This window comes from Pseudophryne corroboree, chromosome 10, assembly GCF_028390025.1.
Source record: "Pseudophryne corroboree isolate aPseCor3 chromosome 10, aPseCor3.hap2, whole genome shotgun sequence".
Classification (NCBI taxonomy): Eukaryota; Metazoa; Chordata; class Amphibia; order Anura; family Myobatrachidae; genus Pseudophryne; species Pseudophryne corroboree.
The window spans coordinates 253,798,155-253,806,453 of NC_086453.1; the positions used below are offsets into that span (position 1 = coordinate 253,798,155).

At 41.2% G+C, this 8,299-nt stretch overlaps 2 pseudogenes; both read left to right on the top strand.

The window, feature by feature from the left end:
* Nucleotides 1-492: 492 nt before the first annotated feature.
* Nucleotides 493-611, top strand: LOC134968371 (5S ribosomal RNA; annotated as a pseudogene).
* A 6,657-nt stretch (nt 612-7,268) lies between these two features.
* LOC134968384 (5S ribosomal RNA) lies at nt 7,269-7,387 on the top strand (annotated as a pseudogene).
* The last annotated feature ends 912 nt before the right edge of the window (nt 7,388-8,299 follow it).

Sequence of the window (8,299 nt, forward strand, 5' to 3'; positions counted from 1 at the left end):
CCGGGACTACGTGGCAAACAGTGTATGACACACATGGTTAACAGATATATGTTGGTATAGTTTCTATAAATCAGTCACCTCAGTGCTTAACCCTATAGATCCCAGACCTTACCCTCAGTTTTGAAATAGACCGTATCACCAGAGTGACTACGCATTTATCTGTTTCAATCAGCATCTCCTATCATGCACTATCTGTCGGGATATACTGTAATATACCTGTGATAGTGTTTTTCTGACTGTATTTTTATTAATTTCAAATTGTCTATAGATCATGATTCTCATTAACTTCAACTGTCTATAGATCACTATCCTTCGTGGACTCTCATTTACGATTCCTGGTACATTGCACCACATGAGTGGGAATATTGGATCAGGTCTAACGTGGAAAGCAGATCCACCTTTTTACTCCATCTTTCCTCAATCCTCTTCCTGTCGGCTCTGATTTTCAATATTCTTAAATAGGTGCACTCTCATTGATGTTCACATAAAATTCTCTACTACCATACCACGCTGCCAACGCCCGATCTCGTCTGATCTTGGAAGCTAAACAGCGTTGGGCCAAGTCAGTACCAGGAAGGGGGACCACCTGCGAATACCTGGTGTTGTAGAGTGGGATTTTTTCCTCACCTATGTGGTAGCAACACCAACAGCAGTATCACCACTTGTTTTCTTTACTCTGCAATCTCCAGACCTTTGGTCACGGGCACCATCTACGTGAGGTGCCATATTTACCTCTACCGTTATTACTGTCTCAAATCCAGATAGGAGCATGTCCATTTTTCTTGTATTATACTCAGAGGAATGACTTCTGATCATTTCTCTAATTCTACTTAAGCCAAGAGAGCATAGTTATTATCATTATTTTTGTGTCTTGACTACCCTGTGGTTCCATCAATACAGCAAGTCTGTACTGGTCAAGTGGGAATGGGGGTATGACCAACTAATGTCTACCGCCCTTCCACACACTTTTAATCATTAAGAGACCAGAACATTTTTTATCTCACTAAGATGCTCGGTATATTGCATTCTTAAAGGATAGATCTCCGGTAACAACCTCGTTTGTAATATTAGTCAATAAAAGTTATGTTTTAACCATTTATCTCAATTACCTTATCAAATTTACTTCTTTTCTATAAGAGTGCGCCCACACAAGAGCCTTCTGTCCTCTCCCCTTTCTATAAAAGTTTGCATACTTTCTGGCTCTGGGCGCACCACCAACTAGGACGATAATAACACCGATACGTATATAGTATACCATATGGAAAAGGCTAATTTTTGCCCTTTTTCTCCCCTACCAGTTTAGGGTAACTCACTGTCCTGTTTTGGTTTTTCTTCTTTAATTTTCAGTATCTATTCCTATTTAGCTTTACCGGTGCCGGATCGCCCTAGGTTTTTGTATAGTATTTTTCTACTGTTGCACAAACAGTCTCTGATCCTTGGCACGGTTTTCCGTATCGCACTTTATGACAACGTTTTCCTTACCGGATCTGTCCATCTTAGCAGTAACACCTTCACTTAAATAATTTTTGGAAGCAGTCTCTATAATGACCACCTTCTCATTAAAAGCGGAGCTAACAAAACGACAAAACCCGGAGACCTTTGGGGATTTCTTCACAGAAAATTTTGACGAATCCCCCACTGATTCTGACTGGAAAACTTCTTTTGCTAGATTACAAAAGAACTTGCAGAAAAGGACTCGCCTTTCGTGGGACATTACCACATTACAGAATTATATTAAACATAAGATTGTGCCTCGGGGGTTGAGACCCAAAATATTCCCCTCTTTCCCACTGGCCACGGAGAACTTGAAGACAGAGTGGGAGACAGCACTCCTGAAGTGTTCCCAAGAACTATTACATCTTTTGGTCAAACATGACACTTTACTCATAGATCAAGTGGAAAAAGAAATAGAGGAACTGGGCCATAACCTAGAAATTTGGGAAAAAGATCTGTCTTTTCAGACAGCTTTTGAGAAACATCAAAAAGAACTTAAGTCATATGAACAAACAATAGCTGATCGGAAGCGTAACAAATTCATTAGGGACAAACGAGACTTCTCGCGTGGGGATATCTTCAGGTGGAACTCCATACCCCAGAGCAGGAATCGAAGACAGAGGGACGACTCGACTTTCTCAGAATTTGAATCTTCAAACAGTGGAGATTCATCTAGTGAGACTTCAGACAACGCCAGATTCAATCAAGGTGAAGGAGAATTCTCTCCACGTTTTTTAGGCCAGGGCTTGAAACAAAGAGGCCGGGACAAAAACCAAGGAAAACCCGGCGGGGGGGAAAGAAGAGGCGACAGACGCAACCCCGATTGGGACCTATCAAGGACTGCCAGGTATCCGGCCCGACAGAGGAAGACGCTACGCTAATTCATCCGACTTCTTCCTCCTTACAGGTTATCAACCTATCGGGCAGACCCCTTTCACCTGCACATATGGCTGTTTTAGCCAAAGGCCTATCTTTCTCACCCTCCAGATCATTCAACAGATTTTGTTGGGAGAAGGATCTTAGATTATTTGGTAGAAAACTCCTGCTCAAAAAGTTCTTTACAAAACACCACGCAAGACGAGACAGCGATAACATCACAGACTTATCCCCTGAGGAGCTCCAAGCAGTCCAAACGCTCGAAGACCTACTAGTGGAATCAAACATACAAGACAGCACTCCTTGCCGAGCCAAATGTAAACCAAAGTCCTCATTTTTCCCACCCGATAATACCAGCCCTGAAATCAGGGTCTTTCTTAACAGGGTGTCGAAAGAATTCGACGATATTTACGTCCAAATTAAAACTTCCCATCAATATCCATCAAGAAATCTCAATTATCAAGAAAGGAAAGCATTACGTGAGATGGAAACCTGGCGAGACGTAATTATCAAACCTTCAGACAAGGGTGGTAATATTGTGCTATGGCCGTTAGAAATGTATATCACGGAAGCACATAAACAATTGCTTAACCCCCTCTGCTATCAAAAACTTCTCAACGATCCCACTAAAAGGTTCCAAAAAGCTTATACCTCTTTAATACAAGAGGCTGCTACTCAGGGAACCATCACTAAACAAGAAGTAGCATATTTGACTGTACAAAACCCGAGAACTCCAACTTTTTATCTTCTGCCGAAGATTCATAAAGACATCCAAGTGCCACCAGGCAGACCGATAATGTCGGGTAATGGAGGATTGTTGGAGCAGCCGAGTCGATTCTTAGATTTACACCTACGCGATTTCGTCCTTGACTTACCATCTTATCTGCAAGACACTGCTGACTTACTACGAAAAATTCACAATATTCATTTTGAGGATGACTTCCTCCTAGCAACCTTAGATGTTGAGGCACTCTACTCGAGCATCAATCACCAACAAGGTTTGGCTGCAACCAAATTCTTTTTGGATCAAATTGGTTCCAATGATTTCTCGGATTTTTTGTTACAGCTACTTACTTTTGTCCTCTCAAAAAATTATTTTGTTTTTCAAGACCAGTTTTTCTTACAAATCAGGGGAACCGCTATGGGGGCAGCATGTGCACCTACATATGCGAATCTCTTCCTAGGGTGGTGGGAGCACTTTCACGTGTTTGACATCTGCAATGAAAAATACACCACACATATAATACTATGGCTAAGATACATCGACGATGTCTTCGTGATTTGGAACGGTGATAAGAACTTACTTCTGGAATTCATTCAGATTCTTAATCACAATGAACTCAACATCAACTTGACACACTTTATCAGCCCAACGAGAGTACCATTCTTAGACCTTAGTATTTATAAATCCAATGCAGGATTTTTGGAAACGGAATTATTCCGTAAGGAGACGGCTACTAACAGCCTCCTACACCAAACAAGCTCTCATTTTCCGCCCACTGTGGAGAACATCCCTAAAGGGGAATATCTACGCCTAAGACGCAATTGCTCGGAAGATTCAACTTTCAAGGCCAAAAGCTTGGAATTAACCAACCGTCTACTGGATAGAGGCTACAGCAGACGCTCACTCAAGCGGGCATACACTGCCATAGCAAAAACCAAAAGAGAGAGTTTGATCTTTGGAAAGAAAAATAAGAGCACGGAGCAGGAAGACACCGTTCGCTTCATTGGGACCTTCTGCCCTGAATGGAGGAAGTTGAAGGGAGCAATAACTAGACATCTTCCAATCTTACAATTGGACCCAGATTTGGCACCCCTCTTCGACTCCCCATTGCAAATGAGCTGGCGCAGATCAAAAAATATGAGAGACCAGCTAGTGCACAGCCATTTGATCTCTTCAAATATCAAAAAACCTATCATCACAGGCTCTTTCCCCTGCGGCCACTGCAAAGCATGCCCCCAAATTTTGCAAACCAACACGGTCATCGATAAATTTGACCAGCCTGTTAAGTTACAATATTTCTTCAATTGTAATACGCAGGCGGTGATATATTGCATAACGTGCGAGTGTAATCTTAAGTATGTGGGCATGACCACTCGCAAATGGAAAGAAAGAATTTTGGAACACCTTGGGAACATCCGTAATGCCTCCAGAGATTTAAACAGAATGAAACAGCTCACTTCAGTAGCAAGACATTTCAACTCTGTGCATAAAGGATCCATCAAAGGGTTCAAGACTTTCTGCTTGGATCGAGTACATCTCGGAATACGAGGAGGAGACATAACAAAAGAACTATACAAAAAGGAGAGTGAGTGGATTTTCCGCCTGAACAGCCTGAAACCCTTTGGCTTGAATGAAACCATTAATTATGGAGCTTTCTTGTAATTTAGCTTTTCACTTACCATTTATATGTTCTGAATTTATATTCCTCTTTTTATTATTTTTTCCACAGGTCATGGATACACCTACACCTTTCACTGCACACAATTTCCATGCACCTCTCATCTTCCATATTTACATCACTTTTTAACACCTGACTTCATCATCCCCCTTTCCCATCCAACATTCCTCTTTACACCTAGTTCCCATTTCCATTCTTCACCAATAGCCCACACCCACCAGACATTTATCCCTGATTTTCCCCCATCAATCATAACCACTCACACCCACCCCTCATCTTCTTTTCTATCCTCACAAATGCAAGACTAATTATTTTATCTATTCCCATGGTCATTGCACCCCCTTGCACTCACATCCCATCCTCAGCTTCCACTCACCCCTTTCATTTGTTGACTTGTTACTGCACCCCGACACCTGCTTTCCTATGTACATACAGTATTATCACTGTCACAATCCGACCCCTCCACTCCTACATTTACCTCCCTTTTATCATGGCCCCTTAGGCACGTCCAGCCCCTCCATTACAATTTCCCCCAGGCCTATCCTGTTTGCTTTTCATTTTTCATTTTTCACCTTTCATTTATCAATATATTTTTTATTCATTTATTATTTATCATTTATTTATTTATCATTTTACTTTTCAAAAAAATTTTTTAATTTTATTCTCATTTTAATTTAATTTCATTTTAATATTTCCCTATAATCAAGTATGGTACTAATAAATTATTATCTTTATCTGTTATCCACTTCCAGTCATAATTTTAGGTTATTTATTTCTTTATATATCTTATAGATTTTTCATATCATATTTTATTTTCTCTCATTATTATATCCCCATCTCATCACATTCCCTCATCCCCCATGTATAGTTCTTCCTAAATATTTAATCTATTTGTATCACCTAATATCAAATGGCAACATTAGCATCCTTTATAACGCAGCAATGCAATAAGGGCTTTTGCCACCTATCCACTATTTAGTATTCTTATATCTAACAATGGTGATTTACTACCACCTAATGTTCACAGCCCTCCGGTTATGACTTCTCAGCTCTGTATTATCAGTATCTTAGCAACCGTTTATACAAACCCTATTCTCTATGGCATTTCTCCCACCTTTAAGATGGCGCCCGTGCTCTCGCGATATGAGGTGCATCTGCTGTCTCTCGATCTGACGTCACCAGTAAATATGGTCTCCCAGCAACTACACATACGGGGAGATCACATTCATCATACGACATATCTTAATTGGTGATTTACCATCACCCAATGTTTCTAGCCTCCGGCAATGACGATTTTCGCTCCGCTATTCTCAGTCTCTTAGTAACTGCCCACACAAACCTTCAAGATTTTCTTCCCACATCCAAGATGGCGCACGCGATCTCGCGATAAGTTATGTATCTCCCGCCTCCCTATCTGACGTCCTTATGCATGCGGTCTCCTAGCAACTACACATATGGGGAGATCACACCCACCACACCACACCACATGATTGGCTAAGCCTTAACCGAGGCGGACATAAAAGCCCTCTCCCTACACCGTACAGCACGGAACCCGGAAGTGAACAAGCCCTAGGGCGAAACGCGTCTTCCGCATTTAGGAACAGGGGTCCCGTCGACACTACCGTATCCTGGCATTTAGCTTCATTTATCTGCCTTGCTCTCTCGGCTTACCCTGATCTCTGGTGAAACTGTAAGCATTACTATCCTGTGGCTCTCTGACACGGATAGCAACTCCTACTTACAAAACCTAGCAGTACCGCTTGAATTATCTCGTACCTAGTACGTATCATAGGGGTGATTATCTAGAGACCTTTATTCATTAGCACTCACCTAGCATTGAGTGAACCTATTGGAAACTAACGCCTAGTTTAGGTGTTATTAATTTTTGACCATTATATTTGTTATACTTATTTAAGTGCTGGTATTCATCCATTTTTATTATTGCCTCCTCATAGCAATTTATGCATGCAGATAATTAGTATATATTAGCATCCCATATTCTATCCGGGACTACGTGGCAAACAGTGTATGACACACATGGTTAACAGATATATGTTGGTATAGTTTCTATAAATCAGTCACCTCAGTGCTTAACCCTATAGATCCCAGACCTTACCCTCAGTTTTGAAATAGACCGTATCACCAGAGTGACTACGCATTTATCTGTTTCAATCAGCATCTCCTATCATGCACTATCTGTCGGGATATACTGTAATATACCTGTGATAGTGTTTTTCTGACTGTATTTTTATTAATTTCAAATTGTCTATAGATCATGATTCTCATTAACTTCAACTGTCTATAGATCACTATCCTTCGTGGACTCTCATTTACGATTCCTGGTACATTGCACCACATGAGTGGGAATATTGGATCAGGTCTAACGTGGAAAGCAGATCCACCTTTTTACTCCATCTTTCCTCAATCCTCTTCCTGTCGGCTCTGATTTTCAATATTCTTAAATAGGTGCACTCTCATTGATGTTCACATAAAATTCTCTACTACCATACCACGCTGCCAACGCCCGATCTCGTCTGATCTTGGAAGCTAAACAGCGTTGGGCCAAGTCAGTACCAGGAAGGGGGACCACCTGCGAATACCTGGTGTTGTAGAGTGGGATTTTTTCCTCACCTATGTGGTAGCAACACCAACAGCAGTATCACCACGTGTTTTCTTTACTCTGCAATCTCCAGACCTTTGGTCACGGGCACCATCTACGTGAGGTGCCATATTTACCTCTACCGTTATTACTGTCTCAAATCCAGATAGGAGCATGTCCATTTTTCTTGTATTATACTCAGAGGAATGACTTCTGATCATTTCTCTAATTCTACTTAAGCCAAGAGAGCATAGTTATTATCATTATTTTTGTGTCTTGACTACCCTGTGGTTCCATCAATACAGCAAGTCTGTACTGGTCAAGTGGGAATGGGGGTATGACCAACTAATGTCTACCGCCCTTCCACACACTTTTAATCATTAAGAGACCAGAACATTTTTTATCTCACTAAGATGCTCGGTATATTGCATTCTTAAAGGATAGATCTCCGGTAACAACCTCGTTTGTAATATTAGTCAATAAAAGTTATGTTTTAACCATTTATCTCAATTACCTTATCAAATTTACTTCTTTTCTATAAGAGTGCGCCCACACAAGAGCCTTCTGTCCTCTCCCCTTTCTATAAACGAGTGCTGACATCAGGTCCGGACTGAAGGACCTGCCAACGATTACTGACATGTCATCTACTGTCACTGCATATGATTCTGTCACCATTGAAAGAATGGTGGAGGATTATATGAGTGACCGCATCCAAGTAGGCACATCAGACACTCCGTACGTATACATACTGGCAGGAAAAAGAGGCAATTTGGAGGCCCTTGCACAAACTGGCTTTATTCTACCTAAGTTGCCCTCCCTCCAGTGTGTATTCCGAAAGAGTGTTTAGTGCAGCTGCTCACCTTGTCAGCAATCGGCGTACGAGGTTACTTCCAGAAAATGTGGAGAAGATGATGTTCATCAAAATGAA